At 39.8% G+C, this 11,853-nt stretch overlaps 1 long non-coding RNA gene across 4 annotated transcripts in view; it reads left to right on the forward strand.

Annotated features, from left to right (window-relative positions):
- LOC116277914 (uncharacterized) overlaps positions 1–11,853 on the forward strand; it is a 387,230-nt gene that overhangs the window by 185,830 nt on the left and 189,547 nt on the right. The window lies entirely within an intron of this gene.

Genomic DNA, 11,853 nt, shown 5'->3' on the forward strand with positions numbered 1-11,853 from the left:
TTCAACAATCTGGGCTTCACTGTGACCCCGAATAAGGAAATCATTCATGAATGCATTTATCCATTCATTTATTTACTCAATAAAAATGCATCGAAAACCTACTTTGTGCTAGACCCTCTACAATGCACTAAAAATAGAAATGTGAAGAAAAGTTCCTTCTAGCCATCAGGATTTCCAGTTTTGGGGAGGCACCGAACAGATAAAACAATGCTTAGACTACTTGAAGAGAAGACTGTCTTTATATTATTGCTATGGGAAAATAGTCACAGCAAATCTTGTAAAGTTCTTACCATGTGCCAGGCACTGTTCTAACTTCTTGATATGTATTAACTCATTTAATCCACACAACAACCATATGAGGCAGATACAATTGTGGCTACTTTTATAATTGAGAAAATCAGGTACCTGGTATTTGACCAATTTGTCCAGGGTCAAGGAGCTGGACCCCCCCCCCCTTTTTTTGTTGTTTTTAAGGAACGGGTTACTGAGGGAAATAAATCCCTGCTACTGCTGTTGGTTAATGGGTTGTGATTAGATTGATAACACTACTGTGGTTTGGGCACAGGGCTGTCCTTAAGGTATGGGTATTTACCCTGGTGCTCATCTGGGGAGGTATCAGAGTCTGGAAGGAAGGCAGAACTTGGCTCCAGAGGAGGAGTCTTGCTTTTCTGGGCTTGGACTCATACACGCCCAAATACAACTCAGGATGCTCCTGCATAGGAGTGGGTGCGGCTGCTACCTTGGGCAGCCTGGGAGTTCATCAGGAGGTTGGCCCTAATAGGAGCCTGGGACCATGGGCCAGGGCCTGTGGGTTCCCAGAAGGGCTATTCTAAAGAACAGTAATAACGACCGCCACAACTGGGCCGATAAAGATCATCATCATCACCGTATGATCATAGCTAATACTTATCGAGCACTTCTCCAGCAGACAGTGCTGCTCAGTACTTCGCATACATTAGTTCTGGTCTTCCAGCCATGCAATGAGACAGATATGATTTGCATTTACAGATGAGAATCCTGAGGAGCAGAGAAGTTCAATCATTTGCTCAGGAGTACACTAGTAAGTGAAGAAGTTGCCCCAGAGAATTAAGGATGAGGCTTGTGGTCATGCTCGGGCCAGATATATTAAGAGCAGGACAGGGCCTTCATGCCGGGGGGACACTGGCAGCCCGTGGCCCAGGCCTGCTGTGGCGACCAGGAACTGTGGATATCAGCTCAAAGCGGGCCTTGGGAGCTGGGGCAGTGAGGAGGTTGGACGTGGCAACATTGGCACAGGCACTGGCCCACCTATGATGACAAAGGAGTTGCTGAAGCAGAGCCGGGGAGACGGGCAGCTGTGGCCAGAATATGCTCATGTCAGGTACCTGCTGGGACCACCTGGGTGGAAGGAGAGGAAAGATGAGGTCCTAAGAGAATGCAGGAGGGGGCTACTAGCTCGCAAAAGCTGCATCCATATCAGTGTGTTTCCAGCTCACCAAATATTTATTGAGCATCTGTTATGTGCCTGGTGTTGTTTTAGAAGCTGGGGCTTCAACAATGGAACTGAGGTCACAAAAACTCCAGTCTTCACAGAACTTATGTTTGCCTAGGGAAGAAATCCAATGAAGAAGATAGATAAGTAAGCTACAGTATACGGTGTGGTCAGTAGTGATATGTGTGACAGAGATAAAGCAGGAGTAGGGGACGGGAACTGAGAGTGTGGGTGGGTGTGGGGGGAGGGGCTGCTGTTTTAAACCGAAAGTCCGAGGAAGGCCTCACTAAGAATGTGCCATTTGTTAACATTCTCGGGTGAAGGCATTGAGAAATGAGCTGCACCCCTAGGGGAGAGGGTGACAGGTAGAGAAGGTAAGAAACATAAACCCTGAGGCAGGAGAGTTCCTTGCTTGCTCCAAGAATGGCAAGGAGGCCATTGTGGTGGCTGAAGTGGAGGGAACTGGGGGCAGGAGAGCAGGGGAAGGGGGCTGAGAAGTAGGGGTGGGAGGCAGGTAAGTTAGGTTCAGATAGATGATTGTCAGAATCTTTCCTTTTCTTCTGGATGATATGGGGAGTTAATGCAAGGCTTCGAGAGGACATCATCTAATGTACATTTGAAGAGCATCACCCTGTCTGCTGCATTGAAAATAGGGGGTCGAGAGAGGAAGCAGGTAGGTTACACAGGCTACACAATAATTAGGTGAGAGATGATGGTAGATTGGACCAAGGTGGTAGCAATGGAGGAGATGAGTAGTGATCAGATTTTGGGTATCATCTGAAGATAGAGACAAAAGGTTTTGCTGCTGGATTGGATGTGAGATATGAGCTGAAGAGAGGAGTCTAGGATGAATTCTGTGTTTTTGACTTGAGCCTATGAAAGAATGGTCTTGCCACATTCTGCAGAGGGAAAGACCAGGAAGAGAAGGTGAGTGGAGTGTAGGGTCAGGGCTCAGGCTTGAACATGTTAACTTGGGAGCCTGTTCAACACGCAGGTGTTGACACGTGCTCGTGTGTGCCCAAGACCCGTAGAGACTGGAGAATACGCTGAACTGAATCAAGTCAACGAAAGTAAAAATGTATTTATAATTCTGAGAAGTGACAGACAGACAGAGCCAGTTCTGGCAATTTCTTGTCACTGATGTTGCTTCCAAGTTCTGGTTTTGATAAATTCATGGTGGGGGAGGGCTTTGACAGGGAAAGTCCCTTAGCAGGGTGGTGAGCAGGGTGTATCCCCACCAGAAACATCTGAAAAAGGAAACAGCAATATTATGCACATGGATAGTCTTTTTCCTCTCCATTTTCCATGGTACCAGTAACCCTTCTGAACCTTGCAACCAGTTAGTATACTTTACGGAACCTCCTTTACTTTCACTATTTGGAAGTCCAAGTTCAGTCATAGTCTGTTACTCATGTTGAGAAGGTTTGTGGGTTAAGACTTCTGATAGATCTGGTTTTACTGTTTACTCTCCTTTCCACCTTTAAATGGGTTATCACCTTCTCAAAAGGTGAATGAACTCAGTGATTTGGTGCTACACTTTGTGTAATATTTTGAGGCCGCTGAGTCTGACTGGATTAATAGTAAAGGGGTGAAGGATACAACAAGGCCAAATTTTGGAAATTCCTTTGCCTAAAACATGCTTCTCTCTTGGATCAGATAAATATAACTACACTTTGGAAACCCAGGAGAGTTCATGCAGCCTCACCCAGAAGGGTTGCTATTTACTCCATAGCAGAGATGTATCAATTATTTGGATTTCTGAGGCAGTGTGTTTTGATTTATTACTGATATCCCTATAGCTACAGACAGAGGAAGTCCCTTTCTATATGATGGAAGAGGTCCAAAATATTTGCAAGTCAGAAATTACCTTCTGCTATTAGGCATGAAATTTTAACCATAAAATGTATTAAGGCATTGTCTGTATAAGGCCATTATACCTCAGTGCATACTTATTTTTTATTAGATTCACACTTTGGGCATGCTGCTTTATTAGAATACTTTATCTAGCAAGGTCCTAAATATTGCACTTGGAGTCAGTAACTTTTGAGACCAAGAGATTGGTGAGAGTTTCTAGTGAGCCAACCATCGAAGGTAGGATGTTATATCTGGGCTGTTGTGTCTCAGAAGAGAACCTGGGCAGTAGAAAGTGACTGGCTACCTGGAGATCAGGTTTTAATGGGACCGGAGGTGACAGCAGAACAGATGAATGTAGTGGAAGATGAGCTTCACCTACTTAAAACTTTGCCGCAAACCAGCCTTGATCAACATGCATGGCTTGCTTTAGAGGAAAATCAAATTATACCTTGTTTAGTCCTCGTAAATCATGGCTCCTGATGAAAACCCAGAGAGAGCAGAGGAAGTTGGGCCATTCAGCCTTGAAATCAGAGCTCCAGTTGTCAAAGCCATTTATAAAAGCCAACACGAGCGCAGATGTCACTACTGAAAAGATCGAAGGGAGATTTCCCTGGTAGAAGTTCCAGGGAAGAGTCTCTGTTTAGCATTACCATTCTGTAGCATGTGTGTGCTGTTCACCAAGTTACTAAAAGGAGCAAACAAGGTGAAAGTTAATGCCTGTGAATCTGTCCTCACAGCAGGTCTGCATTTGTGCTTGATTCCTTTGGTCTCTCACTGGTAGAAGGATCACGGGTGGAGAGAAGTTAAACATCCCAGGGCTATCAGCTAGTGTGAGAGTCAGGGAGAGAATGCATACCTCCGTGGTCAGGGACACGCCAAAAGTGGCAAGAACTTCCCATAATTTAGCTAAATCTGTTCACTGTGCAGAACAAATTGGTAGAAGAGGCACATCCTTTAATTGCGGAAGAAACCTCTACAATCCCTGCCTGCTTGAGCAGTCCTAAATGAAATGAATTAGAATCCCAGAAAAATAACATTTTCAGGTTACTAGGAGGGCAGAAAATTCATTACTACTTTGGCAAAAATCTTCACTCTAGTGATGTGGTGAATACTTGAAGGAGAATCTGTATCTGCTCTGTCCTCTCTGGTAGCCACTTAGACTTGTGACTATTTAAAAGTAAAGTAAATAAGGTAAAATAAAAAAAAATTCAGCCTCTCAGTCATACTAGGCACATTTTGTGTGATTAATAGTCACTTGAAGCTAATGGTTACTGTTTGGACAGCACAGATATGGAACATTTCCTTCTTTGCTGAAAGTTCTATTGGTCAAACTTGATCTGGATCATGAAACTGGTTGAAGCTTTTCTGTTTCCCTGAAAGAAAGGACAGACACAGGTGGAAATTATACACCTGGCCCAGATTAGATACTTAAACACACACTTCCTGGTTCTGGGTGGTTTTGGGAGTGGGGGCGGTTCTTGGAGCTTGAGCTGCATAACCAACAAGATGGAAGCAGGTTTTTCTTCCCCTTCTGGCTCTGAAAACTTCAGGTAAGAAAAACCCAGCTTCTTTCTCTCGAGGAGTGGTTTTGCATGGATTTGTAGGATTTTATACATATCCTAAACAGAGATTTTCAAACTATGGGTTATGACCCATTAGGTTGTAAGATAAACTTAGTGGGTTTTACCGGCATTAAAAACAAAGGAAATAGAATGAAAATGTCATCAGGTTTCATGTGCAGTGGGAGTGCTCCTATTTTGTAAAATTTTGTTTCAGATGTGTACATAGTTGGGTACACTGGTTCATTGTGGGAAAATGTGTACTTTACTCTGAATCATGCTTAAAGCATGTTTGAAAGCCAGCTCTGAAGTTGAAAAACTATGAAAAGAACTCTTAGGCCCTAAAGCAATGGCCAGCGGCAAGTAAATGCTAAGAAATTTCTTTAGTTGTTTATACCAAAGCCCACTTATTAGGTCGTACTTGAATGCTGCCTGCTGAAACAAAAGGGAACAGGGCATTTTTCCTTCCAAAGAGAGATCTTTAAGGCACTCCTGTAGTGATCTTTGGGGGCAGCGTTGGTGGGATGGGAAATCTCTCTCATTTAATGTCCTTTAATACCTAACAGAAATGCATTTGAGAAGGAGGCATTTTGTAATCGTGATGTAGATAACATGATATTTAATTACATTTAACTGTTTGATTTCCATTTGGTTGGAAGCAGTTTTAGTACAAGAGTTATTTGCAGCATTTCCATCGATTCTGCTAAGTCAAATGGTTTGTTTATATAACTTGTATGTATAACTTCATTTTATCGATCGATATATTCTCCTTATGTATAATTAAGCCTTGAGTTGGAGTAGCAGTGACAGTTCAGTTTTCCGTTACAAAAAGACCTGTTATTTTCCCTCCAGGTTCTAAAAAGTATTAACAGTGTGCTTTCCAGAACTGTAAATGGGGAGATACAATTCTTCCTTTGTTTTGTAGTGGCGGAGTTTTCTGCCCAGTTGAGAAGGGATTTGCTAAAACACAAACAGGTAGTTTGCTCTGTTTTGCTGGCTCCAACCCTATACGGGCCAGGGAATGGATGGAGAACAGGTACCAGCACCCTGTATTTGGAGACACCAGTTCTCACCGTAGAGAATTTCTAAGAGGATTTAACACTTAGCATTGCCAGGAAATTCTGCTCATTGGCTTACATGCTTCTTGCCTGATGTCCGTTGTTGGTAGTTTTAAGTGAGTAGGTAGCGGGACCCAGGTCAGAAGTTCACAATAACTTGCATGTGTGTGAGGTAAGAAGTAAATGTACACATGCGCTAGTAGCACGAGTCAGCATTATGAACAATACGCATGTGCAGGCATAATAAAAGGACAAGTGCATACACCTGCATGTGCCACCCACTTGTACTGCAATAAAGTGATGTTTTGCTCCATGTCGGCTCCTCGCGCTTTTTTCCAGTTGGGCAACTCACCTCAAATCCCTCTCCAGCCTTTCTTGGCTGATATCCGTTTATTCTATTAGCAGATAAGGTCCGTGAGAGTAGGAACTTTGCCTTTCATGTTTACTGGTGTCTCTGTGCACCTGGGACAGTACTTGGGATGTAATAGAGACTCAACATAATCATTTAGTGCGTTGATTTTCAAAGCGTGGTCCCCAGATCAGCCACTGAGAACTTGCTAGTCACCCAAATTTTGGGAATCCTACCCATCTTACTGAAACGCTGGATGTGAGGCCCAGCTGTCTGTGTTTAACAAGCCCCCCAGGTGATTCTGATGCCCACTAAGTTTAGAACCATGGGTTTAATAAGTCCTTAAATTGAGGAGAATTGAGGGCCTTATGGGAGATTTTTGTGTGCTTTTCTCAAGTGGAGGTTTTCTTATTTGGGTTTTCACCTGATGTCTCATTGAGTGAGTTAGAAAAAGTGAGAAACTTTTAGGAATAAACCAGTGAGCTAAGTTTCTTGAAACCCTCATCTCTCAGTCTTTGAAGACTTACAGAAATGATAGGAGCTGATCATTTTAGTTAAGAACGAATACCAAAGGTAAGAATTTTGCTTGATGGTGCGTGGTTGATGCTGGTCAATAAAATCATTAAAACCAGCTTTATAATAAATATCCAGTTAGGATATCTTAAAAATTTGAACTAATAGATTTTTGCAAGTAGAGTTAGCTAAAGTAAATGGTCAATAATGCTATTACTGCTGTTACAACTTTTGTGTAAAATCTTGTGCTATTATCTTATAAATGTCCAACTGCAGTGGAATAAGTAAACAAAATTATGATATAGCCTTTCTTTGGATTATTATGTAGCCAATAAAATGTTCTGAAAGATTTTAAATGACTGTGGAATGCTTAGTAGCTAAAGCTAGATTAACAGTTTATAAAACATTGTTTTATGAAATGTGTATGTGAGTAAATAAAACATTAAAGATAGAAAGGAAATATAATAATACCTTTTCAGGATGATGTAACTGTTCTCTGAATTTTTTATTTGTTAATGAGAATATTTAAAAATTGAAATATATTTACATTTATGTAACAAAATACTAAAAAATTAAAAGGAAGAAACTTACCCTTCTACTGTGCTAACATAACTATGTCCCTATGTTCACATTTCCTTCTAGTTTGAGTCCTGTGTGTGTATGTGTTTTATGATTGTGTTGCTCAATCATGTTTTAGCAATTTATAACTGGCCCTAAATGGAGGGACTTGTCAGTTGCTAGTGTTTTTCTTCTCAAGTTGAGGTTTCAGGATTGCAGATTATTTAGTGTAGTTAAAACAATTTCAGAACATTTTAGTGCCCTGAAATTTATTTAAAAAAAGAACACATTGTATAGAACACTGTCAATTCAAAAGGTGCTTCTAGGGGGTATTTCAGGAGTAGAAAACAGGGATCTGAATTGGTGAAGTCAGCTTTTCCAAGTCGAGATAAGAAGATGAGGACAGTGCATGGGAAGGAAGTATGGCAGGGAGAAGGGATGGCAAAGGTCTCAAGAGGGTCCTGAAGTGTGAGACTTCCTTCCATGATGGTGGGATTGGAGCTCAGACCCACAAACAGTGAACCCCTGATATGTTCCAAGAACCAGGAAAGTCATTGTCTCTGCTTTTAGGAAACTTACTCTGTTGTTTATATTATTTCCTCTTTTGAGTGAAATGTAACTTAGAGAAGAAAAAAAGAAAAAGAAGATGGTGTTCCAACCCATGGTTCTGAGTAATGGAAGAAGCAGACTTGGACCATTTCAAGTCAGTGCCTACAGTGGCAGTCACGGGGACGTTTTTCCTAGGAGCAGCTAGTGTCTGAGACTTTAGCCTTCTACCTTGCAGAGTATACACAGTGGTCCTAATATCTTTCATTTTTACTATAATAATACAGATTTAAATCTTTGATCTATTTGGAATTTTCACTGGTGTAGAAAGTCAGATAGATACTTTTTTTTTTCAGAATGGTAGGTAGTTATCCTAATATCATTAATTGGTTTGAAATTTATTATATACTAAGTTCCTTATGTGTTTAATCCTATTTCTGAACACTCTGCTCTGTAGACTCTGTGTAGACACTGGTACCAACCGTTCCTTTTGTGATGTTTGTAATGTTTTACTGTCTGGTGAGGCTAGTCCCCAATCGGGATTCTTTCTTTAATGGAAAATTTTAATCATATGTGATCTTAAGAGTCAACTTGTTCAACTTCAAAACTAATGAGAAAATTGATATCTTTACAACTTGAGTCTTTCTATCCAGGAATAAGGTGTATCTTTCTATTTATTCACTATCCTGTTATTTTTCTTTAGTGTTTCAAAGTTTTCTTTATAATGGGGACATCTCTTGCAAATTTCACATCCACGTATTTTGTCCTTTTGTGTATGTTATAAATGAGCTTTTTTCTTATATTTTGTAATTGCTCATTGTTTTCATAATAGATATATCAATATATTAGTGTCATAACCAGATACATTACTGGATTCTATCACCATTTCTCTTAGTTTTCACTTTATTTTCTTGGTATTAATAGGTTTGAAGTCATATACTCTAAAATGATTAGAGTTTAACTTTATTCCAATTTTTGTCTTCTATTTCTCTTAGCTAATTGGAGTGCTTTCAAAATAGTGTTAAATATTGATAGTGATGTGTTTTTATTACTGATAATATAGAAAAATTTCTAATAATGGTTATAATAATTATAAATAATAGTGATGGATATGACAATGATGATAGATATGATAGATAATATGATACTGATTATCTTCCAAGAAACTCTGACTCTGCTGGGTGTTTTACATATATTAATTTACCATTAGAATGGCTGGCATTTGACCTGAGATATATATATATATATATATATATATATATATATATATGTATTTTATCAGCAATAGAGTATTTATAAATTTTTTTTGCTAAAAATTAAAATTCTTCATCCCTTCCAGATGATAAAGATGGAATGCCATTTCAGTATCTGTATAGATGATAATGTAGGTGTTTTTTTCTTTTGACTTGTTGATAGAATGAATTATATTAATATGTCTTAATATTGAATCATCCTTGGCACAGTTAGTGATGCATCATTCTTTTAGAGAGATTTTGGCTTCTGTTTGCTTATATCTTTATATAGAATGTTTTGTATTAATATTCATGAATTGGATTATACTGTAGTTTTCTTTTTTTGCTATATTTATCAGATTTCTGTATCACTATCATGCAGGCTTTTGAAAAAAATTGGCAGTTTGTGTTCTCTCCATCTGTGTTGGAAAATTAACAATTGAGTTTGTTCCTTGAAAGTTTTTTTAGAACTCACCTGTGACATTATCTGTACAGGTACTTTTGTGAGGAAGTTTTTAGATAACATTCTTTTTTATACCTATTGCTTTTCATTTCTAATGCCAGTTTTTAGTAATGTATATTTCCTCTGCATTTCTTCTTGGTTTTTTTTTCCCAAAGCTGATGCATTCTCTTATAATTAGTATTTTAATTTTTTCCTCTACCTCATAATTGCATCTATACTTGTTCTTTGCTCTTTATCTGACCCCCTCTCCCATTCTCCTGAATGAAGGTAGTTAGTGGTATTTCCTTCTCCCCTTCCCAAACCGATTCTACCCTTAGATTTAACCTTGAAGTTCTGCCTATCTGAGAATCATGACTATATAGCTTTTATTTGCATGTTTTTATCAAAATCTTTGCAGAATATTGACTTTGTTCTTGTCAGGGATCCTGGATCTTTAAAATAGCTTTGTTTTCTAGATGAAAAAGATAACAAGAGTGAGGTAAGGTCACCCACCTCATTGCGCTGCAGTGGAGATTTTTGATGGAGAAGTGGAGTGGAGAAGGGATGACAGCATTCAGCGGGGGAAAGGGATGGGCCTTAAAGAGCCACCACTTTTCTTATGACCACAGGATTTTAGGCTTTAGTGGTGAGTTAATTCCTCATCGCCAGCCAGACTTCAGGCATAAGAGGGCACATAGCACTTGTGATTCCATGTTGATCTTGAGCAGTTTTCCCTTTTATTTCCCATTTTACCTCCCCACCCCATTAAAATCAATAGCATTTGATGACCAACTGGATAGGAGGGAAGAGGAATGTTGAAGTTTTCACTTGTCTCCAGGCTGGGAGACTGTTTGAATGAAAGAAGCGTTAAGCAGGGTAGGAAAACAGGAGGAGGAGTAGGTTTGGTTGGAAGGGTGATTAGTTGCACTCTGGATATGAGGAGCTGGTAAAGCTTACAAGATACCAAGAGTGCAATGTCCAGTCTGTATTTTGATACCTGAAGACTCTTCAGTACTTCCCAACCTCTCTATATACAACTTCTGCTTTATTTCATATTCTTATACTTTCACATGTAATTACTGGAATAGGTTTGGTTTTTCTTGCTTGCAGCCTTGACTGTCTATAATCTAATCCAGATCGAGACCTTTCAAACTCTTTACAGTTTGGCAGGGTTCTTTACAGTTTCTTCTCCCCATTTTTTCCTTTCAACCTTCCACAGCATTACCCGAGCTCTGAGCCACAAACACACCCCCCAGGGTCAGTCATGCTGAACTCTCTCTCATGAGTCAAGTGAATTTCAAATAGTCCCTCTTGTAAATTGCCCCTCCACTTGAAATTCAGCTTCCCCCAAACTTGTACCAACTCCTTATTCCTTCCAAACTATCCTAAACACTGTCTCCTCTATGAAATGCTCCAGACATTCCCCTGTAGGCTTAACAGTTGCTTTCTTGTTGGCTCATAGTATGTTCACTGATCTCTCCATAATAGTTTGTTTTCTTATTAATCTGATTTACCAAAGAACACACTTGACAGCAGAGATTCACTTACCTGCCTTCAGTACCTGTGTTGGTCCTGGTATATACTGAGTGCTCAGGATTGTTGGCTAAGTGAATGGGTTGACGTTTTAATCACAATGTTATATACTGAGGATCTCAGGTTGCATGATCAGTGGAGGTGAATTTTGAAATAAAATAAGCAACTAAGACATTTTGGGCCATAATGGATCTACCAAGCCTTGGGACATATAAAAACAGCCAGATCTACCTGTCTGCTGTGAAAAAGATGATCCTTAAACTCATTGAACTATATATAGCAGCCACTCTGAATCCATCCACTTACTTGTTCCTGCATTCTTCACGCTCCAATTCTCTCTTCTCAAAATTTGAGCTCTTCCCACTACATCCCCAACCACAATCCCACCTCTAACCCCCTGGGACATAAAGGTTGCTCTTAATTCCACTTGTTTTGAAACTTCTCATTTCCTTACTGGTTCTACAGTACCTTGCAGTACTGTTTTCACTCTTCTTCCTTTGCCTGAGGCAGGAACTCCTGCCCCTCTCAAACCTGAAGAACCTGCCTGCTGGATGAGTAACTAGATTCCTGGTAAAGCAGGTCTGGTCTCCTGTGAAGGGGAAATTGATACGATCAGTACTTTAAGTGATTGTGTTTTACCTTAAACTTTCATTTCCATCATAATTAATCACAGGTACACACAAAACAAAAACAGGGGCGATGATTTTAAGGTTTTGAGGGAATAATCAGTTTTGGATA

Source organism: Vicugna pacos, chromosome 3 (assembly GCF_048564905.1).
Source record: "Vicugna pacos chromosome 3, VicPac4, whole genome shotgun sequence".
NCBI lineage: Eukaryota > Metazoa > Chordata > Mammalia > Artiodactyla > Camelidae > Vicugna > Vicugna pacos.